Raw genomic sequence first — 26,163 nt, forward strand, 5'->3', positions numbered from 1 at the left:
TGCACATCTGCCAATGTGGTATACTGCATCCACTGTACCCGGTGTGGCTCCCTCTACATTTTGGAAACCAAGCAGAGGCTTGGGGACCGCTTTGCAGAACACCTCCGCTCGGGTCGCAATAAACAACTGCACCTCCCAGTCGCAAGCCATTTCCACTCCCCCTCCCATTCTTTAGATGACATGTCCATCATGGGCCTCCTGCAGTGCCACAATGATGCCACCTGAAGGTTGCAGGAACAGCAACTCATATTCCGCTTGGGAACCCTGCAGCCCAATGGTATCAATGTGGACTTCACCAGCTTCAAAATCTTCTCTTCCCCCACCGCATCCCAAAACCAGCCCAGTTCGTCCCCTCCCCCCACTGCACCACACAACCAGCCCAGCTCTTCCCCTCCACCCACTGCATCCCAAAACCAGTCCAACCTGTCTCTGCTTCCCTAACCTGTTCTTCCTCTCACCCATCCCTTCCTTCCACCCCAAGCCGCACCTCCATCTCCTACCTACTAACCTCATCCAACCTCCTTGACCTGTCCGTCTTCCCTGGACTGACCTATCCCCCCCCCCACCCCCCACCTCCCCATCTATACTCTCCTCTCCAACTATCTTCTTTTCTCTCCATCTTCGGTCCGCCTCCCCCTCTCTCCCTAATTATTCCAGAATCCTCACCCCATCCCCCTCTCTGATGAAGGGTCTCGGCCCGAAACGTCAGCTTTTGTGCTCCTGGGATGCTGCTGGGCCTGCTGTGTTCATCCAGCCTCACATTTTATTATCTTGGATTCTCCGGCATCTGCAGTTCCCATTATCACAGGCCAAAAGAAGTTCAGGGAACCTACTGAGAGCAGAATGTTGGAATCAACAATTCAACTACTCATGTCAAACACTACTGTAATATCCAAAACAATGGCCATACTGTTCAGTAATCTAAACAGTTCTGACACTGACCTGTATAGATTTTTAAACTTTCATGTTTTTGTTTTCAACTCTTATTTCTGTCTTGTGTGCATTTGCATTGAGTTGCTTTCCGCTTTTAGTAATTAATAAACTTGTTCTTTTGTTAACCTGAGAATGTCTATTATGGACCAGAGCAGTGCCCCTCAAAGTATTTTAAGAACGCAGTTTAGGACCTAACTTTTTATTATTTTAAAGACAAACGTTTTATCCTATTGTTCACTATTGTACACTATTTTAAAGTTTCATGTTCCAGATGCAATGCAACTGATCAAGCTACTCGATGTTAAGCAAAACACAATTTATTCAAACACTATAGTTAGAATACAACAAAATAAAGAGGAACTTCGAATAACTTAATTCCGTTGGAAAACTTAATAGAATATTAGATGATTTTACTACTAAACAATAACTTTTCCAATATAGTAACATCCCATAAACAAAGCATCAGCAAAAGGTAAATTCAGAAAACAGAACTGTCTCACATATGACACCCATAGCCGAGGAGCAAAAAACATCTAGAGAAAACTCAGAGAAAGAGTATAGCAGTCAAGAGATTCACTGCCTTCCAACCCTGCAGAGGCCCAGCAATAACTAGGAAAAATAATTTTAAAAACCCTGGATCTGTGAGAGCCTGACCATGCTCACTCAGGCTACTTCTATTGTTCCAACTTTAAAAAAACCTAAGGAATCACAACTTGTTTGCCTTCTCATAGATTGCTGTCTACTCCTGTCCCCCAACTTCTCTCTAAAAGAAATCAGGACACCACAGTTTCACATCTGTCTAAATTGGCTCCTTTTAATTCCTACATTTTATTTGAGTTTGGGAGATATGTATCCACAAGGGAAGGGACCCTTTTTTTAAAAAAATTAACTTTGTTTTGAACAACCATACAAGTTGGTGAATAATGAAAAGGAGTCAGTACACCACTTCTCACCTAGGAGCTTAACGGTTCGAGATAACCGGACTGGGGAGATTGTAAACTGGGGAAGCATGCCTGGGAACCAGTTGTAACAACGGTAAGCTTCGGCAAACAGCAATGTGCAAAGCGATCAGCTAGTCTGTTTCAGTGATTTTTTAAATTCAACCATGGGATGAGGGCTTTGCTGACTAGACCAGCGTTTATTGCCCATCCCTAACTGCCCAGGGGGGTAGTTAAGAGTCAGCCACATTGCTGTGGGTCTGGAGTCACATATTGCCAGACCAGCTAAGGATGGCACTTTCCTTCCCCAAAAGGACATCAGTGAACCAGATGGATTTTTCCGACTGTTGACAATGGATTCATGATCATCATTACTCTCTCAGATATTTACTGAATTCTAATTCTACCATCTGCCATGACAGGATTTGAACCTGGGTACCTAGAACAATACCTGGGTCTCTGTACTAACAGACCAACAATAATGCCTATAAGCCATCATGATGATGAAGAGATGACTATTGGCCATGCTCCTCGACAAATAGTGAAAGGGAAACCTTTACCTGCACCTTAGAGGGCATCATGGGTTTCAAATCCTCTCCGAACGATAGCTCATAGCCATTGCAGCACTCTTTCAGAGTTATTCTGGGAACGCCAACCTAGATTTTCTGAAGTGGGATGTCAACAACAGCAACCTTCTGTCTCTGAGGTGTGTCTCCTGCTTCCTGAAATACAGAGTGAAATCTCAATTTTGCAGAGAATTGTATTCCTCCAACATCTTTGCTCAGAGGAAAAAACGGTTAGAGATACTTCATCAATGGAAGCTAAATCAGAGGAGATGCCTGCGAATATGATGGGAAATGTTTTCGATATGGAAGAGAAAAGAGCACAGCAAGAACCTCAGAAAGTAGAGCCTACGTAAGTGTTGTTTTTGTGGCCAATGGTGGATGGTGAGATGTCTAAAAAGCTGGAACGGAGGAATTGAAAACAATGCACGAGGAACTATGGGCCTGGTGGAGCTGGCAGAGAATAGCAGTGAAGGAAAGTCTTCAGCCTTTCTGGATAATTTCTTATGCAACATAAGAGTAAAGACTGGGGTCTGTTCAGTTCACTGCTGACCAACCTGTCAGTCACATGCCGTTGGAAATGCAGCGATCAATTTTCATCAACACATTCATACAGAAGCTACTCAAGCAAACCTCATCCACAGCGACTTTAGGGAGATCATAGACGCAGAATATCCTTGCTTTTTCTCAGAACGCTATATTTTATATTTGCCGTAGCCCACATTATGCTTTGAATACTTCTCCAAAATCTATTGCATTTGCATTTTAGTGAATCAGCACTGCCTGCTCTCATCACATGTCCAGGCAATCTGCTTCAGAAATTGACCGCTGCATAATGATTCCTTAGTCTCCCCTTGGTGAAGTATTCCTGCTGGACTATTAATCTGTGTCTTAGTATTAATCTGGGGACCTGGGCTTGAATCTCACCATGAATTCCATTAAAAAATAAATCTGGAATTAAAAGGTAAATGATGACCATGAGGCCATTGCAGACTGTCAGGGTAAAACCATTAGGAAACTGCCATCCTCATTTGGCCTGCTCTATATGTGACTCCAGACCCACAGCATTGCAGTTGACTTAACAGCCCTCTGGGCAATTCAAGATCGGTAATAAATGCTGGCCTAGTTGGTGACATCCATATCCTGTAAATGAATGAAAAGAAAGGTTGGCTTCAAATTTTTCTCCAGTGAACCCCTAGGCTCGGGTCTTCATTCACCAAGTCCCAAACTTTCTCAGAGATAACACAGTGCGGAGCTGGAGGAACACAGCAAGTCAGGCAGCATCGGATGAGCAGGAAAGTTGATATTTCAGGTTGGGACCCTTCTTCAGAAATGTGGAAGGGGGAAAGAGCTTAGAAATAAATAGAGAGGAGAGGGGATGCTGGGGAAGGTAGGTGGGATGGTGATAAGTGAGTGCAGGTAGGCAGTGGTTGGGATTGGTCAGTGAGGTGGGGGGGAATAGGTGGGAGAGAAGATGGACGGGTTGTGTCAGGTCAAGAAGATGGGATGAGAGGGAGGATTGGTCATGGGATGAGGCCAAGGGTGGGGAAGGTTTGAAACTGGTAAAGTCCACATTGATACCATTGGATTTTACGGTTCCAAGGCAGGATATGAGGTGCTGTTCCTCCAGTTCCCAGGTGGCATCATTGTAACACTAGAGGAGGCCCAAGATGGACATGTCGCCCAGGGAGTGGGAGGGGAAGTTGAAGTGGTTCGTGACGGGAAGTTGTTATCGTTTGTCATTAACTGAATGCAGGTGCTCTACAAAGCGATCCCCGAGCCTCCGCTTCGTCGTACCGATGTAGAGGAGCCCACATCAGGAGCAGCGGATGCAGTAGACAACATTAGCTGACATGCAGGTGAACATCTGTCTGATGTGGAAAATCTTTTTGGTTCCTTGGATGGAGGTGAGGGGGGAGGTGTGGGGGCAAATGTAGCTCTTCCTGAGGAGTTGGGGGAGAGCGTGGAGCAGACAAAGGAGTCGCAAAGAGAGCTGTCCCTATGGAAGGCAGTTAGGGGTGGGGAGGGAAAAATGTCTTCGGTTGTGGGGTCAGATTGCAGATGGCGGAAGTCGCAGAGAATGATATATTGAACCCGAAGGTTAGTGGGGTGATACGTGAGGACAAGGGGGATTCAGACATTGTTTTTGTTGTGGGGAGGGGGTGCAAGGGCTGAGGTGTGGGAAACGCAAGAGGTGCGTCCGAAAGCATTTTTGACCACTGAAGCGGGGAAGCTGTGGTCCTTGAAATACGAGGACATCTGGGATGTCCAGGAGTGGAACACCCCAACTTGGGAGCAGATGTGGTGGAAGTGGAGGAATTGTGGAGGAGGGGATCACATTCTTGAAGGAAGGTGGGTGAGAGGAGGTGTAGTCCAGGTAGCTGTGGGAGTCGGTGGGCTTGTAATAGGTATCAGTTTCGAGCAACAACATGTTACCTGTGGCATGCACGTGGAAGAGCCTTTGCACATTTTGGAAACTATAAAGGTGGAGATCCCAGGTGGAGCAAAACGTACTGCAATGATGGAAGTCAACAGACCATTAAGCGGGGCAGGGTGTGCCCCTTTCTCGCTCTGAAAGTACAGGTCTGTCGAATCACATTGTGTGCAGAGAAGGAAGGATAATTTACAACATACCAAATAACGAATAATGAGAGGGCTAACATGAGCAAAGCTGAAACAGGGAGTCAGTTTAGCTCCAATAGTGCAATCATTACAAGGCACCAACTCCTCACGCACACAGATGGCTGGGATTCAAACGCCCATCTGCACAGGACGAAGGTTATTAGATTTCTAGCATTTTTAGTGATTTGCTTTTGTATCTAATGATTATACCTAGGTTTGCAACTTAAATCTCCTGCAGTTTAAACACTGACAAAAAAAACAGAAATACAGATGTAACAAGGTGTTGGGCTGGATGAACACAGCAGGCCAAGCAGCTTCAGAGGAGCAGGAAAGCTGATGTTTCGGGCCTAGACGCTTCTTCAGATTTTCTGTACTCATCCAGCTCTATACCTTGTTACCTCAGATTCTCCAGCATGTGCAGCTCCTACTATCTCAGAAATACAGATGTGACAGCAGTTGTCTAAGCGACTATCAATAGGTTTTCCTGTGTTGCAGAACTACACATCAATAGTTGTTTGGTAGAACGTCTGTCACAGTTCAACATATCGCTAAACTAAAGCAAATACAGAATGCTGGAGAAATTCAACAAGCCTGGCAGCATCTGTTAATGTTTCAAGTTGAATATGACTCATCTTCATAACTGCCGAGGTAGAATATTAACTGGACATTATCGTTTGTTATCTGTGGGAGCTTGCTGTGTTCAAATTTGCTGCTTGGTCTCCTACTTTACAACAGCAACTGCACTTCAAAAGTACTTTCTTGGCTGCAAACTGTGAAACATCCACTGATTGTGAAAAGTGCTATAAGAATGCTATTCCTTCTTTCTTATATTGAATTCCCACCGTTTTTATTTCAAACAGTGCTTCAAATTTCATCCTGATTTTCAAGTGGCACAGCAAGTAAGCCACTGTTGGTAGGGCAGATGGCGAAACTCCAGGGTGGTGTGTTGCCTCCCTGGTGCCAGGGTCAAGGATATTCTGAAGGGGGAAGGTGAGCAACCGGAGATTGTAGTTCATATTGGTAGAAATGACACAGACAGGCAGAGAGATGAGATCGGCAAAAGGAGTTCAGGGAATTGAGTAGGAAGTTAAAAAGCTGGACTCTAGGGTTGTAATTTTGGGATTACACCCTGTGTCCCACGTAGTGAGGCTTGGAAGTGGAAGGTAGTACACTTTAATGGTGGCTTAGGATGGAGGGTTTCAGGTATGTCGATCATTGTAATGTCTTCCGAGGGAGATGGGGCCTGTACAAGAAGGACGGGTTGTGCCTAAACTGAATGAGCACCAATATCCTATCAGGGAGGCTTGCTAGTGTCACTCCAAATGATTTAAACTAGTCTGGCAGGTGGTGGGAACCGGAGCAGTAGGTCAGCAAATAAAATGACAAAGGAGGAGTCAGAGCCCAGGGCCAATAAGGCCAAGAGGAAGGACAGACTGGGAGAGGGTGCTGACCAAGCGGGACTGGCAGCATGGGATGTATTTATTTTAATGCAAGGTAAATGATAAAGTAAGGCAGATGAACTTAGAGACTGGATTAATAAATGTATCTATGATGTTGTAGATATTACAGAGATTTGGTTGAGAGGGGACAAGACCAGCTTCTTAATGTGAGATAACATGGTGTGAAGCTGGATGAACCAAGCAGCATCAGAGGAGCAGGAAAGCTTGACGTTTTTGGTTGGGACCCTTCTTCAGACTGGCTTCTTAACGTTCCAGGATTTAAATGTTTCAGGTGAGAAAGAGGTGGGGGAGTTGCATCACTCATAAGGGAGAATATCACGGATATACTGAGGAAGACACCTTGGAGGGCTTATCCAGCAAGGCCAGATGGATAGAGCTCAGGTATAGGAAGGGGGAAATCACCTTGATGGGGTTGTACTACAGGCCTCCCAACAGCCAGCTGATGACAGAAGAACAGATATGTGTATAGATTATGGAAAAATGTGAAAACAACAGGCTTATTGTGGTGGGTGTTTTTAACTTCCTCTACGTTGACAGGGACTTACTTAGTGCCAGGGGCTTGAAAGAGAGGATTTTGATAGATGTGCCCAGGATGGTTTCTTGAAACAATATGTAAATTGTCCAACTTGAGAAGATTAGATTTAGATTAGATTGGATTCCCTACAGTGTGGAAACAGGCCCTTTGGCCCAACAAGTCCACACCGCCCCTTGGAACATCCCACCCAGACCCATCCCCCTATAACCCACACATCCCTGAACACTACGGGCAATTTAGCATGGGCAATCCACCTATCCCGCACATCTTTGGACTATGGGAGGAAACCAGAGCACCTGGAGGAAACCCATGCAGACACATGGGTGCAAGCTCCGCACAGTTACCCGAGGCCGGAATTGAACCCAGGTCTCTGGTGCTTTGAGGCTGCAGTGCTAACTACTGAGCCACCGTGCTGCCCCAAGACCTGGTAATGGGGAATGAACACAGCCAAGTGATCAAAGCTTCAGTGGGGAAGTGTTTTGGGAACAGTGATCATAATTCTGTAAGTTTTCAGGTATTTATGGATAAGGATAAAAGTAGTCCTTGAGTCATGAGGGAAGGCTAACTACCACAGTGTTCAGCAGGAAATAGCTGCTTCGGTAATCTGTCATGTGAGCATATTTTGAAGATCAGTTGATTAGACTTCAGGGCCAACGCATTTCTGAGAAAATGAAGGATATGGATGCCAAGATTCAGGAACCTTAGCTGAGAGGAGAAATTTAGATCTTAGTGCGAAAGAAAACAGAGGCATACGTAAGGTTTAGGAAACTGAGGGCAGACAAAGCTCTCAAGGAATACAAAGCTAACAGGAAATAACTCAAACAAGAAATTAAGTAGGCTAAACAGGACCAAGAAATGTCTCTGGCAAACAGGATTAAGGAAAGGCCCAAGGTGCTCATGCAAATATAAGGATCAAGAGAGGAGCTAGGAAAAGTGTAAGTCCATTCAATGACAGAGGACAGAAATTATGCATGGAGCCAGAGGTAGTGAGTGCGACCCTGAACAAATGTTTTACATAGGTATTCACAAAGGAGAAGGACAAGGTGAATGGTAAGATTAGGAGGGAGGCTATGTCAATATTCAAGGTCATGTCAGGATAACAAAGAAGTAGGTATTGGGTGTTCTAAAAGCATTAGGTCCCCTGGGCCTGATCCTATCTATCCCAGAGTGGTGAGGGAGGCATTTGGCAATGTGTTGGGGCCTTGTACAAAATCTTTGTACCCTCTTTAGTCACAGGAGAGGTTCCAGAGGATGGCAGAATATCCAGTTATTCCTTTGTTTAAGAGCAACAGGGATAATCCGTGGTAGAGAAATTAGTGGAGAAGATTATTTGGGATAGGATTTGCTAACATTTGGAAAAATATGAACTTCGTAGAATAGAATCCCTACAGTTTGGGAACAGACCTTTTGGCCCAACCAGTCCACACTGACCCTTGGAGCATCACATCCAAACCCCTGTAACCCACCTAAGCTACACCTCCATGAACACTATGGGGAATTTAGCATGGCCAATCCACCTAGCCTGCACATCTTCGGACTGTGGGAAGAGACTGGAACAGATGGAAGAAACCCGTGCAGCCATGGGGAGAACATGCAAGCACCACGCAGACAGTTGCCCAAGGCTAGAATCGAACCTGGGTTCCTGGTGCTGTGAGACAGCAGTGCTAACCGCTGAGCCACCATGTTACCCAATATCAGCATGGCTTTTTCGCAGAGAAGTTCATGTCTTACAAAACTTGATTGTGTTTTTGAGAATGAAACAAAGATGATTGTTGAGTGTAGGATGGCAGTTGTTGTCTACATGGACTTTAGCAAGGCCTTTGACAAGGTCCCTCATGGCAGGCTGATACAGAAGATAACCTCATGTGGGATCCATGATGAGCTGGTAAGGTGGGTGCAGAACTAGCTTAGTCTTAGAAGACAGAGAGTAGATGTGGAAAGGTATTTTTGGAACTGGAGATCTGTGACCACTTGTGTTCCACAGGGCTCAGTGCTGCACCCCTGTTGTTTGTAATATGTATAAATGATTTGGAGGAGAATGTAGGTGGCCTGATTATACGTTTGCAGGCAACACAAGGATTGGGGGTGCTGTGAGTAGTGAGGAGGATTATCAGATGATACAGCAGGATATAGATAGGCTGGAGACATTGTCACAGAAACAGCAGATGGAGTTTAATCTGAACAAATGCTAGGTGATGCATTCTAAAAGATCCACTAGAAAAAGGAACGAAGAAGAATGAAAATTACAGCATAGGAACAGGCCCTTCAGGCCTCCGAGCCTGCACTGACATGCTCCCCGTCACAACTAAAACCTCCTACCCTTCCAGGGACCGTATCCCTCTATTTCCATCCTATTCACGTAATTGTCAAGACGCCCTTTAAAAATCACTATAGTATCCGCTTCCACTACCTCCCCCGGCAGCACGTTCCAGGCACCCACCACCTACTGTGTAAAAAAAACTTACTTTGTACATCACCTTTAAACCTTGCCCCTCACACCTCAAACCTATGGCCCCTGGTACTTGAGTCTTCCACCCTGGGAAAAAGCTTCTGACTGTCCTCTCTGTCCATGCCGCCCTTCATAAACCTGTACACCTCAATTAAGTTGCCCCTCAACCTTTGTCATTCTAGTAGGCACAACCCAAGTTCCTCCAATCTCTCCTCATAGCTAATGCCCTCCATACTAGGCAACATCTTGGTAAATCTTTTCTGCACCGTCTCCAAGTCCACCACATCCTTCTGGTAGGTAACCCAAATTGAACATAATCTTCCAAATGCAGCCTAAATAAGGCTCTATAAAGCTGCAATATTACCCGCCAATTTTTAAACATAATGCCCTGGCCGATGAAGGCAAATATGCCATATGCCTTGTTGACTACCTTCTCCACCAGCGTTGCAACTTTCAGTGACCTGTGTGCCTGTACACCCAGGTCCCTCTGCGTATCAGTATTCTTAAGGGGGTGGGAACCAAAGCAAAGGTGAATTGACTGAAAGGGAACTAGAGAATAGGACCAGTGATTTACAGAGGAAGAGCAGGCAGGGTGTGGTTGCTGATCAAAGTGGGTCTGGTGGACTGAAATGCATCTGTTTCAATGCGAGAAGTGTAACAGGTAAGGCAGATGAACTTAGAGCTTGGATTAGTGCTTGGAACAGCGAAGCTGTTGCAATTACAGAGATTTGGTTAAAGGAGAGATAGGATTGGCAACTTAATGTTCCAGGGTACAGATGTTTCAGGTTGGATTGAGGGGGATACAAAGGGGGTGGGGGAATTGCACTACTTGTTAAGGGGAATATCACAGCTGTATTGCGGGAGGATACCTCGGATGTCTCATACAGCAAGGCAATATGAGTAGAGCTCAGAAACAGGAAGGGAGCAATCTCAATGTTTGGGATTTACTGTAGGCCTCCCAACAGCCAGTGGGAGATAGAAGAACAGATACGTAGACGGTTTTTGGAAAGGTGTGAAAGTAACAGGGTTGTAGTCGTGGGTGATTTTAACTTCCCGTATATTGACTGGAACTCTGTACTTGAGTTTCGGATGGCGCAGATTTGTAAGGAGCATCCAGGAGAGCTTCTTGAGACAGGATGTGGATAGTCCAACTAGGAAAGGGGCCATACTGGACCTAGTACTGGGGAATGAGCCTGGCCAGGTGGTCTACATCTCAGTGTGGGAGCAGCTCAAGAACAGTGATCACAATTCAGTACTCTTTAATGATGGATAAAGATAATTATAATTGTCAGGTGAAAATGCTAAATTGGGGGAAGGCTAATTGCAACAATTTTAGGCAGGAACTGAACAACGTAAATTGGAGGAAAATGTTTGAGGGCAATTCAATATATGATATGTGGGAGACTTTCAAGTGTAGGTTGCTGGGAACTCAGGACCGGCATATTCCTGTAAGGATGAAGGATAAGTATGGCAAGTTTAGGGAGCCTTGGATAACAGGAGATATTGTGAACCTAATCCAAAAGAAAATAGAAGCATTTATCAAGACTAGGAGGCTGGGAACACAAGGGTCAAGGGTGGAATACAAGGAAAGTCAAAAGAAACTTAAGCAAGGAGTCAGGAGGGCTAAAAGGAGTCATGAAAAGTCATTGGCCAACAGGATTAAGGAAAATTCCAAAGCTTTTTATACATATATAAAGAGCAAGAGGGTAGCCAGGCAGGGGGTTGGTCCACTCATGGATAGGGAAGGGAACTTATATATGGAGCCAGAGGAAATGGGTGAGGTATTAAATGAGTACTTTGCATCAGTATTCACCATAGAGAAGGACTTGGTGGATGATGAGTCTGGGGAAGGTTGTGTAGATAGTTTGGGTCGCATTAAGATCGAAAGGGAGGTGGTATTGGGGTCATGAAAAACATTAAGGTCGACATGTCCTCAGGACCTGATGGGATAGACCCCAGAATACTGAGAGAGATAAGGGACGAAATTGCTGGGGCCTGGAGGGAAATTGTTGTATCCTCACTGGCTACAGGGGAGGTCCCAGAGTATCAGAGAATTGCCAATGTTTTTCCTTTGTTTCAGAAGGGTAGCAAGGGTAATCCAGCTAATTACAGGCCAGTAAGCCTTACGTCAGTGGTAGAGAAATTATTGGAGGGGATTCTTCGAGACAGGGTTTACTCCCACTTGGAAATCAATGGGCGTATTAGCAAGAGGCAACATGGTTTCGTGAGGTGGAGGTCGTGTCTTACCAACTTAGTTGAGTTATTTGAGGAAGTGATGAAGATGATCATGAGGGTAGGGCAGTGGATGTTATCTTCATGGATTTCAGTAAGGCCTTTGACAAGGTCCCTCATGGGAGGCTGATAGAGAAAGTAAAGTCGCATGGGGTCAGAGGTGAGCTTGCAAGAGGGATAAAAAAACTGGCTTGGTCATAGAAAACAGAGGGTAGCAGTGGAAGGGTGTGTTTCTGACTGGAGGGCTATGACTAGTGGCGTTCCTCAGAGATCAGTGTTGGGACCTTTGCTGTTTGTAATATATATAAATGATTTGGAGGAGAATACAATTAGTCTGATTAGTGAGTTTGACGACAAAAGTTGGTAGAATTGCGGATAGTAATGAGGACCATCAAAGGATAAAGCTTGATATAGATTAGTTGGTGACTTGGGCATTGAGGTAGCAGATGGAGTTTAACCTGGAAAAATGTGAGGTAATGAAATTTGGAAGGTCCAATCCAGATGGAAAATATACAGTGAATGGCAGAACCCTTAAGAATATGATGCTTAATGCAGGAGGAAAATGCACATGAAATCACAGAACCCCTAAAAACATCAACATTCAGAGGGATTTAAGCGTACAGACCTATAATTGCCTGAAAAGGCGACAGAGAGAATGATGTAGTCAAGAAGGCATATGGCATGCTTGCCTTCAACAGTCAGGGCACAGAGTATAAAAATTGGCAAATCATGTTACAGCTGTATGGAACATTAGTTGGGCCACATTTGGAGTATTATGCACAATTCTGGTTGCCAGAATGGATAGTCAGAGTCTTTTGCCCACGCTAGAAAGGTCAATTACAAGGAGATGTAGGTTTAATTTAAAAGTTTAAGTGAGAAGTCAAAAACAAGTTCTAATTCATGATAACGAAATGTGAGTCTGGATGAACACAGCAGGCCCAGCAGCATCTCAGGAGCACAAAAGCTGACGTTTCGGGCCTAGACCCTTCATCAGAGTAGACCATTCATCTGATGAAGGGTCTAGGCCCGAAACGTCAGCTTTTGTGCTCCTGAGATGCTGCTGGGCCTGCTGTGTTCATCCAGCCTCACATTTCGTTATCTTGGGTTCTCCAGCATCTGCAGTTCCCATTATCTCTAATTCATGATAGTTTGTGAAGGAGCAAATAAGGACAAACTGTTACCAGTGCCAAGAGAGCAGGTATCTAGAGGAAACAGATTTAAGGTCATTAGCAAAGGAATCAGTGAGGACACAAACATTTTTTTTCTGAGCTGCAAGTTGTGAACTGCCTGAGAAGCTGGTGGGACCATATTCGGCAGTGTTTTTCAAAAGGGAATTGGATACATTTTTGAAGGGATAAATTTTCAGTGATATGGGGGTACAGCAGAGAAACAGGATTAATTGGAAGGCCCTTTCATAGATACAATGGGCTAAATGACTTTTGTTTTCCGAGCTGTATCAGTCTGTAATTCCTTAATCTTATTCAATTTATTGGATTCCATCTTAAACTCACCATTTCCAGATGACAGGTTACTATTGTTACACCATAAACAGTTAGCTTTAATACAGATCCACTGTACAGTGTGTGGTACCTGCAACCTGTCCGGCAATGTTGGCACACTTGGAGTGACCCCTTTGATGGTTCGTCTGTGCAGTTGTCATTATGCTTGCCATTTGGTCCACCCAACACCAGGTGGCAGCCCTGTACCTCCAAGGCTTGTCTCCCAAAACTATTGGACCAGGTAATGCAGGTAAGTATATGGTCACATGTTTCAAACCCCTTATACTCTTCAGCTGATTGTACAAGTCGCCATATTTGTTTAATTCATCTTAATTCACTTTACAATTAAATCCAATTCATCTAATATTCTTGCTACTTCTTCCACACGTGTAGGTTTCTCTACTTCTTGGTGTCCATCCTGTACCTTAATGCTGATCAGTGATAATGGGAACTGCAGATGCTGGAGAATTCCAAGATAATAAAATGTGAGGCTGGATGAACACAGCAGGCCAAGCAGCATCTCAGGAGCGCAAAAGCTGACGTTTCGGGTCTAGACCTCTGATGAAGGGGTCACTGCTCACTGCTCTCACCCATCCACCACCTTCGTCTATCCTTACACAGATTGGTCCTGTTTATTCCTCTGTCTGTATCCTTCCCATTATTCCCTCCTGTGTTCGAGATGAGCTGCAACCTCCCCTGGTTAAAATGGCTGAAGGACACCACCACATGTTACTCATCGTCAACAACAACAACTTGTCTTATATAGTGCCTTTAATGCAGCTGGGGATCTGGTGATGCAGAGGTACAGTCACTGGATTAATAACTAGAGGCGCAGGCTAATGACCTGTTTGCGAGGGTCGTGGAAGCAGAGGCGATCCGTAATTTCATTAGAGAATCATTACTTGAGGGGAATAGGCTTGCGGGGCTAAAAGTGATACGAGCACAGACCCAATGAGCCACATTACCTCCTTCTGTGGGACAACTTTGATCCAATAACTCTACCAGCAATCATCAATGAACACAAAAGATGAATTGAATGAGATGATGTTTAGGTTAGATTCCCTACAGTGTGGAAACAGGCCCTTTGGTCCAACAAGACCACACTGTCCCTGAAAGAATCCCACCCAGATCTATCCCCCTATAACCCACTCACCCCTGAACACTATGGGCAATTTAGTATGGCCAATCCACCTAGCCTGCACATCTTTGGACTGTGGGAGGAAACCGGAGCACCCAGAGAAAACCCACGCAGATACAAACCCCACATAGACAGTCGCCTGAGGCTAGAATTGAACCTGGGTCCCTGGCACTGTGAGGCTGCAGTGCTAACCACTGAGCCACCGCGCCGACCCTCTCCCCTTACCATTTGTACTCCTTCACCAGGCCAGGCTTTGCACTATTCACTCAGAACGTCACTATTGTCTGAGCCTGGGATCCTGTATGTTTGCTGGACTGGAGTTTGAACTGAAAACCTTTTTATTTAGAGTTAACAGTGATACCGACTGAACCAAGCAAACTAAATCTGAGAAATTTGACCCCTTCTCTTCCTGCTTCCACACCATTTCATTTGCTGTCGTCATTGGCCCATTTATTGTCTCCTCCTGTTTCTCATCAACGTTCCAGTCCTTGGGCGAAATCGTTGGAAACACTGGTTGCCTTCACATGAACACTGACAACGCTCAGCTCTAACTCACTGCCAGCTCGCTCGAATTTTCCACGTCTACTGATTTATCAGTCTGCTATTATCTGACATCCAACACTAGACTAAAAACTCCCATTCAACATTTGGAGGGCTGAGGACATTGGTTTTGTGTCTTCACTCCCTGACAGCTGACTCTGTCCTGTTCCCTGGTAACTATCCATAGTATTTGCCCCTTCTCCTGGGATCAAATTTCCTTAGCATCTCACAGCCGGCCAAGTTCTATATCCATAATATCACGGGGCTACTGGATCCTCCCTCTCCCATTCTAATTCTTTAACGTCATTAACCTTGGCATTGGGCAGACTGCACAAATTTTGTACCTTCTGCCTATCCCTTGGACTATAGTGTCGCTTATCGTTACCAAGTTTATTTTTACTCCTCGCCTCTACCACACCCACCGAATGTCCCTGAGTTCCTGCTGGTCAGCTTTACCTGGCAGACCCTTCCCTCAACCACACAGGTATCGAGAACTTTGTACCTGCTAGTTCAGGTCAGAAACCAAGGCTCTTTTTCCACTGCATCATGGATTCCTTTACCATAGGAACTGCAATAACTCTTCCCTTCTCTGGTTATTTGCCTGGCCTGTGTTCTAACCTTGCATGACTGGCAGCACAGAGGAACCATGGTTAACACTGCTGCCTCACAGCACCAGGAGCCCTGGGTCCGAGTCCAGTGTTGGGTGATGGTGAGGTGTTTGCACGTTCTGAGTGTGTTTGCTCCCAGATGCTCTGGTTTCCTCCCACATTACAAAGATGTGTTGGTTAGATAGATTGGCCATGCTAAATTGCCGCATAGTGTCCAGGGACAAGCAGGATAGGTGGGTTAGCCATGGCAACTGCGGTATGGGGAGAGGGTGGGGACTGGGCCTGGGAGGGATGATCTTCAGAGGGTCCATGCAGACTCAATGTGCTGGATGGTGTCTTTCACCCTGCAGGGATTCTATGACTGACTCCTGGATCAGAGAGATGGTGCCCTGTGAAGTTGACTCCTTGGATTCTAGCTCAATAAATCCAAACTGAAGTTGCAATTTCCTGGCTCAGGAGTGGGGACACTAACACTGCACCACAAGAACTCTAATTTAGCTACTTTGACTAGGCTAGAATCTAGATGGCCAGTGTGGATGAGTTAGATATTGACTTCACATCTGGAATCCGTTGCTAATGAAGTAACAGCAGCACATTTGAAAAATCATTATGGAAGGGGAAAACATGTTTGACAAATTTAGTGGAGCTCTTTGAGGATGTAACAGCAGGATCAATAAAGGACTCAGGGGCAACCAGGGATGGGCAATAAACGCTGACCCACGCAGAGACGCCCATGGTTCATGAGTGAGTATAGAAAAAAACCTGCTGATATGATTGTCCATGATCAAAATGCCCTCCAAATGCTGCACGTGTGATAGACCTTCTGCACTGCCATCTTCGACTAACCACTTTTACTGATTTAATTGACTAAGTATTCGATCAACTTTGCTTATTGGCTTTATTCATTTAATAGTTGAGTTAAACGAATTACTTACCAGTAACAGAAATGCTCCTACTACTAGATGCAAAAAGTGGCACTTCCTTTCACATCATGTACCAAATTCCCTCTTGCACCAAATTGTCAACTGTTATACTCACTTTTGCAAGCTCCCTGCGCTGACCGAAGATCAGCAGAAGCTACTGCGCTCTCCAGCACTGCAATCTCTCAGACACTGGGGAGTGATTGTGATTGCATCTTCAAGTTTGTGGTGTGTGTCAGTGGAAGGATGATGGTATATTTGATGGTACTGACGTTAGCTCCTGTCCGGTGTCCCAGGAAATAGACAGTGCTGGATGAGGCCTGTTGACTGCTCCTTCCCACTCCTCTCCTGCATGTGGCCACTTCACTTGGGAAACTGGACCATTGATGGCTGTATATCAGGTTTCCCGAACTCTGAAATTCTCTCTCTAAACCTCTCTATCTCTCTAATTCTTTCTTTATGACACATTCTTGACCCTATCTCAGTGATCAAACTTTACGTCAGCTCTCCAAACATCTGAAATAAGTCACTGGCAAATTAGTTTGGATAACTGTTTGCACGCAATGTCTGTAAGAAGTTAGTCTTTACAATGGTGCAAAAGAAATGCAAAATACTGGTGTGTTCAGCTATTCCTTGTTGCAGCTGGGTTTTGTCCTTGCTTGCCACTTAGTCAGTTGTCATCAACTTTCACAATGTACCTTTGCCCACTTTACATCCTTCCTTTATCAGCACCGTCACATCTTACCTTGCTCTGGATTAAATGCCCTCTCAGTATACGCCTGATACTTTTCAGCACATGATCTATATAATAGAATTACAGAATCCCAACGTTGTGAAAGCCAACCAGTTCGCCCATACTGACCCTCTGAAGCGCAGCCTACCCCAACCCACCCCCAACCCTGTAAATCCCATGGCCAATCCACCTAGCCTGCACATCTTTGGACTGTGGGAGGAAACCAGACCACCCAGAGAAAACCCACACAGACACAGGGAGAGTTTGCAAACTCCACACAGACAGTCACCTGAGGGTGGTATCAGACCTGGGTCCCTTGTGCGGTGAGGCAACCGTGCTAACTACTGAGCCACTATGTTGCTTGTTCCTATACGCAACATGTGGGAGAGTAACCATAATCCTACCAGACAAGACCATAAGACTGCTCTCTCATTAATAGGAGCTGACTGGTAGTGGTTTAGCCTGAGGGTCACCATGTCTCAATGAGAGGGGAGGTTGAGAAGGAGAGTCCGTCATGGTAACTTCAGCGAGTGTGGGAATTGAACCAATGCTGAGGATCTCAGTTCTGCATTGCAACCCAGCCATCCAGCCAAATGACCTAACTGCTCCCCTACAGCATGCATAATATATGTGAATTCGCCCGTGTAAACAGAAATAAAGTGATGCTTATTCAGATAAATTCCTGGGACGGACCGTACAGAGGGTCAGTTTAATCCCTTGCCCACCAATAGCGCAGCATTCCCTCAGCGCTGCACTCCTGCGCCAACCAAATTAGATGCTAGTGTGTCTGGAATGGACTGAATTTACTGTGCCTCTAGCATTCTGCTTGAGCTGATCATAAAATATTTTTGAGCATACCAGAGCGGGAATTTTTTTTGACTCATTTCCCCAGCCTGGCCTATGTATGATTCTAATTCCTTTCTGCATGGATGAACCATAAGTTCCGAAGTACATGTGGTGTAGGTTTGAAGCTGTTTCCAGTAAGACAAACTGAATCGGAGTGCTTGCAGGAAAGAAGCAATGCTGAAAAGGGGAAGGGAGAAACATAAACATAGAAACATAGAAAATAGGAGCTGGAACAGGTCCCATTTGGCTCTTCAAGACTGCTCCTCCATTCAGTATGATCATGGCCTGATCATCCAACTCAGCCCCCTGTTCTCACTTTCTCCCCATACCTTTTGACTCCTTTAGCCCTAAAAAGGCCCAAACTAATCATACGGACAACCGTCGTCTGTGACGGGGCCTACACAACATAATGGGATGCCAAATGAAGCAAAAATAAGTAACAGACAAGGAAACATCCTTCCCTGATGCGTGCAGTATCTTTTACGCTCGGGTTGAGCAGAAAGCCAGTGGCATGGTGTCACCTGCTCCGACAGCCCGGGATGCATCTGTTCCCTCCACCGTGGCCGCAAATGTCAGATTGGTCTTCCTGACAGTAAACCCAAGGAAAGCAACTGGCCCAGATGGAGACTCCAGGCCATGCACTCAGATCCTGTGTGGACCATCTGGCAGATGTGTTTGCTGATATCTATAACCTCTTGCTACTACAATCTGAAGCCCCCAACTGCTTCACGAAGACCGCCATCATCCCAGTACCAGAGGAAACACGTGCAGTGTGCCTCAATGACTACCGCCCAGTGGCTCTGACATCCATAATCATGAAGCGCTTCAAGAGGTTAGTCATGGCCCACGTCAACTCTAGCCTCCCGACCTGACTCAATCCCCTGCAATTTGCCTACCACTGCAATGGATCCACATCAGATGCCATTTCCTCGGTCCTGATCTCAGCCCTGGATAAAAGGATACCTACGTCAGGCTCCTGTCGATCGACCACATCTCCACTTTCTACACGATAATCCCTACCAGGCTGATCTCAAAACTTCGAAACCTAGGCCTTAGCTTGGCCGTCTGCAAATGGATCCTCAGCTTCCTGATCCACAGACCACAATCAATGAGGATAGGTAACAGCACCACCTCCACGAAATTCCTCAACACTGGCACCCCACAAAGATGCGTATTCAGCCCCCTACAATGCTCCCTGTACACTCATGAATGTGAATGCCATCCACAAATCTGCTGACAACACCACAGTGCTAGGACTGATACTAAACAATGAGTCAGAATACAGAAGGGAGGTAGCATGTTTGGTGTCACTGTGCAATGATAACAACCTCGTTCTCAATGTTAGCAAAACCAAAAGGACTGATCATTGACTTCTGGAAGGAAGGAGGAGGACACCCCCCCATCTACATCAGCAGAGCTGAGGTGGAGAGGGTCGAGAGTGTTAGGTTCCCAGGAGTGACGATAGCCAACAATCTGCCCTGGACTTCCCACACAGGTGGAACAGTCAAGAAGGCACAACAACGCTTCTTCTTCCACACATGGCTTAGGAAATTTGGCTTGTCCATAAGGATCCTCACCACTTTTGCAGATGCACCATTGAAAGCATTCCAATCTGGGTGCAAAATGGCCTGGTCCCCTTTAGTCATTAACAGGATGAGGGTGTCGCTGAACAAGCAACTTTTATTGACCATTGCTAATTGCTCAGAGGGCAGCTCAGAGTCAACCACATTACTGCGGGTCTGGAGTCACATATAGGCCAGACCAGGTAAGGATATCAGTTTCCTTCCCAAAGGACATTAATAAACCTAATGGGTTTTTCTGACAATCGACACATGGTCATCATTAGAATCTTAATTTCAGATATTGTATTAAATTCAAACTCTACATCGGCTGTGGTGGGATTCAAACCCAAGTCTCCAGAATGTTAACAAAATGTGAAGCTGGATGAACACAGCAGGCCAAGCAGAGGGTCTAGGCCTGAAACATCAGCTTTTGTGCTCCTGAGATGCTGTTGGGCCTGCTGTGTTCATCCAGCTTCACACTTTGTTATCTTGGATTCTCCAGCATCTGCAGTTCCCATTATCTCTCTCCAGAATGTTATCTGGGTCTCTGGATTAAAGTGCAACAATAATATCACTAGGCCATCGCCTCCCCTTTCCAACTGGTACAGCAACTGCTGTGCCCAGGACTGTAGAAACTGCAGAAGGTTGTGTTCACAGCCCAGACCATCACAAGAGCAAACCTTCCATCCATGGACTCCATTTACACTTTTCGTTGCCACACAAAGGCAACCGACATAATCAAAGACCTCTCCCACCCTGGTAATACTCTCTTCCAACCGCTTCTATCAGGCATGGGATACAGAAGCTTGAACACATACACCAACAGGTGAAGAACAGGTGCCTCTCTGCTACCATTAGAATGCTAAGTGAGCCTCTCTAACTTCAAATCTATGGTTGATTTTGCTTTCATGCACCTCCTGTGTGGCTGTACTCTGGTATGCCTCGCTGTATGCACTCTATGATCTGTATGCCCTTGTTTGTTATGACCTGTCTGTACTGGCCACAAGATGAAACTTTTCACTGTATTTAGGTACATGCGACAATGGAAAATCAAATCAAATTAGCTACTTCTTGAAAGCGCTCAATATTTTGTCCTCAACCATGACTTGTGGCAAAGAAGCCCACAGGCTCATTACTCTCTGGATGAAGAAATTTCTTCCAACCTCAGTCCTCAATAGCCTACCCCATTACCCTTAGACTGTGAGCCCTGGTTCTGGGCTCTTCAGTCATCAGGGACATCTTTCTTGTGTTTCCTCTGTCTGGCCTTGTTAGGATGTTTTAGGTTTCTATGAGATCACCCTCACGCTACTAAACTCCAATAAGTCCTGACTGATATAGATTCCCTTCTTCCGGGGTCTAAGAACGAACATCTTGCATGACATTCCAAAGTGTCTTACAGCCAAGAAAATTCTTTACAAAGGGTAACTGTTCATGATTAGGTAGTCAGTACAAGCGAGGTGTTGTTTGGAGCCTAGTTATTGGCAATGGTCAGGGAATGCAGAGCTTGGGTTTAATTTGTGAGAGATTAGTAATCATCAGGCCACACTGGAAAAGCAGTAGCTGATAATTGAAGATTTTTTTTTCCTCTCTGGCGGTTGTAAAAGCTATGAAGACAATCGATCAGTGTAATTACCCGAGAGAGTGAGTTTAGTATGCATCCGTTGAGTATTTAAGGGATTTATTCGCAATCAGCAAAGTGCAGTTTGCCAACCTGCTGGCTAAAATTTGCACACAATGAAACAACACAAACCAGACACAGCTTCTGCCACAAGTAGTTGGGGCTACATTTCACTGCCAATCAGAAAGAGAGCCGAATCAAACTTAATTAAATGAGGGCCGCTCATCACAAGTAGAGAAGGGAGCTAACCTCCGAAGACGCTCAGTTTTAATCCTGGGAATTGTCTGATCCCAACTGGGCAGGGGTGGGGAAACAAAGGACCGGAAAAGACGTAGACCATAGAACAGCACAGCACAGCAACAGACCGTTCGGCCCACCATGTCTGTGCCAACCATGATGCCATAAACTAATCCCATCTACATGCACCTGGCCCATATCCCTCTATTTCCTGCCTGTGTTTGTCTAAATATTTCTCAACTTTGCGCTTGTATCTGCTTCTACCGCCTCGCCTAGCAGTACGTTTCAGGGACCCACCACCTTCTGTGTAATAAAAGCTTACCTTGCACATCTCCTTTAAACTTTTCCTCTCTCATATTAAACCTATGCCCGCCAGTACTCGATTTTTTCGATCTGAGAAAAATATTCTGACTATCCAACTTGCCCATGCCTCGCATAATTTTATAAACTTCAATCAAATTAACTCCAGCTTCCAATAGTCCAGTGAAAACTTTGTCCAACCTCTCCTTGTGGCTAATACATTCCAATCTAGGCAACATCCTGACAATCCTCTTTTGCAACCTTTCCAAAGCCTCTACATCCTTCCTGTAATATGGTGACCAGAACGGCATCACTTCACACTTGTCTGCATTCAACTCCATCTGCCACTTCTCCAGCCAACTTTCCAACTGATCCGTATCCTGCGGTATCCTATGCCAACCTTCCTCACTTTCCACAGCCCCACAAATTTTTGTGTTGTCTGCCAATTTAGTAATCTGACCACCTATATTTTCATCCAAATCATTCCTACAAAACCACAGAGGTCCTTGGAGAATACCACTGGTCATAGAACTCCAGTTGGAAAAAACACTGTTTCACAGCTTCCCGCTGTCCACTATGACCAAGCCTGTTTTGTATCCAATTTACCAACTCACCGTGGACCATTGTAACTTAATCCTCTGGACCAATTTACTTTTCAAATGCTTTAGTAAAGTCAATGCAGGCAAAATCTACTGCCTATCCTCATCAAATATCATTGTTACTTCTGTAATAAACCCAATCAAGTTTGTGAGCCACGGCCACACCCAGATAAGGCTATGCTGACTGCCCCAAAAAGTCCATCTTTTGAACTGTGAGTAAACCTTAAGAATCTTCAATAAGTTCCCTACCAATGATTAAAGATTTACCGGCCTATAATTTCGGGATTATCCTTGTTGGCCTTCTTAAACAAAAGACCAACATTAATTACTCTCCAGGCTTCTGGGTACTGTGGTTAAAGAGGATGCAAGTAATTTTGTCATGGCCCCAGCAATCTCTTTCCTTGCTTCCCTCAGCATCCTGGGATACATCCCATCAGCCACTGGGGATTTATCCACCCTATCCACAGTTCAAAAAGATGGATTTTTTTGGGGCAGCTAGCATCTGGATGTGGTCGTGGCTCACAAATTTGATTGGGTTCATTACGGATGTTTTTAAAGAAACCCAACATCTTTTATTGACAAAGTGTGGAGCTGGATGAACACAGCAGGCCAAGTAGCATCTTAGGAGCACGAAAGCTGACGTTTCGGGCCTCAACCTTCCATCATTTTCTGATGAAGGGTCTAGGCCCAAAACATCAGCTTTCCTGCTCCTAAGATGCTACTTGGCCTGCTGTGTTCATCCAGCTCCACACTTTGTTATCTCGGATTGTCCAGCATCTGCAGTTCGTATTATCTTTTATCTTTTTAATCTTACCATCACCCTTGCCTTTCATGATAAATACTAATGCAAAGTATTGATTAAGCAACTCAACCACTTCCTATGGCTCCATGCATAAATCATTTCCTTAGTCCTCAGGTGGACACACCCTTTCCCTAGCTACTCTCTTGCTCCTAATTTATGTACAAAATGCCTTGGGGTTTTCCTTAATCCTAGTTTCCAGAGACATTTCCTGGTTCCTCTGAGCCCTCCTCATTTGTTATTTAAGTTCTTTCCTGCTTCCTTTATATTTCCTCAAGGGCCTTGTCAGATTTCAACGTCTTAAACCTTATATTCACTTTCTTTTTGCCTTTTTAATAAACTTTTAATCCATCTAGGGTTCCTGAATCATGCTATTTTTATCTTTCATCCTTACAGGAACATTTTGGTCCTGAGCTCTGATCAATTGGCTTTTATTTGCTCTCACATGTCAGATGTGGATTTACTCTGAAACGGGTGTCCCAACTAATTTCTCCAGTCCCTGGCCATTACTGTTGTAGTTAGCTTTCATCCAATTTGATACTTTGATCCTTATTATCTTAAAACTTACAGAATTGTGATCACTATTCCCAAAATGCTCCCCCAGTGAAAATTCAATCACCTGGCCAGGTTCACTTCCAAGTAACACGTATAATATGGCCCCTTCCCCAGTTGGACTGTATACATATTGTTTGAAGAAACCCTCCTGGATCGAGGTTGATGGCTGTGATCACACAGGGGCAATTTATATTTTTATGCTACCTTACAGTAAATCGTAGGAGCAAAAGGCAAGAAAACTTTGACAGCAATACATGTAAGGAAATATTTGGACATGTGACCAAAAGCTTAGTCAAGGAGGTGAGACTTAAAGAGTCACTAAAAACAGGAAAGAGAGTAGGGAAAAGTTTTATGTTGTATCATAGTTTTTTTTTCACTATGTTCCCCTCTTTCCCTGGCTGTGGGCGTACTCCACAATAAACACTCACAAGGATCAAAGACCCCATTCCCACAGCAAGCAAAACTGGTTTAGTTTACAAAATACCACGCAACAACTGCCACAAACACTACATCGGGCAGACAGGAAGGAAGCCAGCCATCAGAATACGCAAACATCAGCTGGCAGCAAAATAACACAACCAACTTTCCTTAATAACAGTACACCCAGACAATGACGGACATCAGTTTAACTGGAACAATGTAACTACAGTAGAGATAGTAAGAACTGCCGATGCTGGAGTCTGAGATAACACAGAGTGGAGCTGGTAGAACACAGCAGGCCAACCAGCATCATAGTAGCAGGAAGGCTGACTTTTCGGGCCTAAAGCCTTCATCAGAAGGTGACTGGCAGATGCTTTTTTCCCTCAGGTGGGGGGATTGCAAGAGCAGGGGACATAATTTTAAGATGAGTGGAGAAAGATTTTAAAAAGACATGACAGGTAATTTGTTTACACAGAGAGGGGTTCATATATGGAATGAACATCCTGAGGAAGTAATGGATATGGATACAGTTACAACATTTAAAAGACATTTGAATATGCACATAAACAAGAAATGTTTGGAGGGGTCTGTGCCAAAGCACTGGTGGGGCTATTTTAATTTGAGATTCTGTTCGGCATGGACTAGTGGGGCCAAAGTGTCTGCTTCTGTGCTGTATGAAGTTATTTCCTTCAAGGTATCAATTAATCCAAAGTGAACATTTGTATTTTAATAAACAGTCGAATGCCCAGTGGTGAAAAATCCACAATCCCGCTCAACACCTGAGTCCTGCGTTCAATAACAATTAACACTTGTTCACTGCAAGTTAAATAACCTTTGATTTTGCTATTCTGAAGACCTGAACTGAGTGTCTCACAGGGTTATCTTTCTTCTGTAAAAATGTAATCGTTTTTCATAAACACAGCCTCTTCGAAGATCTGAAGGATAACTACTTCACTAATAGGGAAATACTTTTTTGAGTTTGATTGATGACCAAATAAACCCTTTTCAGTTTGGGTAGAATGAACTCTTTCCCATTCTATGCATGTTTACTGCTGTCAACGCCTATATGCATTTCTTCGACATTAGCAGTCATTTGTTATTCTACATCTCATTTGTGTAAATAGTTTAAATTGTCTTGAACACAATCAATCACTGCTCTACTAATTGCCTGCCCAGTGAATTTTACAATGTTGATCTATTTAAATCTGATATCATTAAAAAGCAATATCAATAGGACGGTTTTTTTTGTGGAATGCTACAGGTTACTGTCAATTTTCAACGCACCAGCAAACATGGATTCTATTGCATTAACTGGAACTTTATGTGGCAACCTTGTCTGAAGAAACTTCAGCAATGCAGGTTCAACAATGACATTAAAAATCTTTCCTAATTTAAAGCTTTAATTTATTTCTTATTGCTCAACAGTTGCTAATGTAGAATTGAAGACAAATCACTAAACCCAAGGGGTGGTTGCAAAGTCAAACAGTAGAAACAAGATGGAAGGAGACTCGTGTTATGTGTAAGCACCGAGAGAGAGCAATTAAGGTGAGTGGCCTCTTCCTGTGTTTTGCAATTGACTTTATTTCCAGAAGCAAGTGAGTTTTGGTGAAAAAAAATGAGCCCAGGGATGAAGGAATTGTCATATGAAGAGCAGTTGAGGACTCTGAGTCTGTACTCAATGGAGTTTAGAAGGACGAGGGATAATCTCATTGGAACTTGCAGAATACGGAGAGGCCCAGATAGAGTTGATGTGGCGAAGATGTTTCCACCAGTAAGAGTGATTAGGACCCAAGGGCACAAGTAAAAGGACGATACTTTAGAGCTCAGAAGAGGAGGAATTTCTTCAGCCAGGCTCATTAACGTAGAGGGCTGTAGAGGCCAAGTCATTAAGTGTCTTTAAGACAGGGGTAGATTCATTCTTAATTAGTAAGGGGATCATGGATTACAGGAGAAAGCAGGAGAATGGGGTTGAGAAGAATCTCAGCCATGATCGAATGGCAGAGTAGACTTGATGGGCCAAATGGCCTGACTCCACTCCTATGCTTCATGGTCTTATG

Source organism: Stegostoma tigrinum, chromosome 4, assembly GCF_030684315.1.
Source record: "Stegostoma tigrinum isolate sSteTig4 chromosome 4, sSteTig4.hap1, whole genome shotgun sequence".
Classification (NCBI taxonomy): domain Eukaryota; kingdom Metazoa; phylum Chordata; class Chondrichthyes; order Orectolobiformes; family Stegostomatidae; genus Stegostoma; species Stegostoma tigrinum.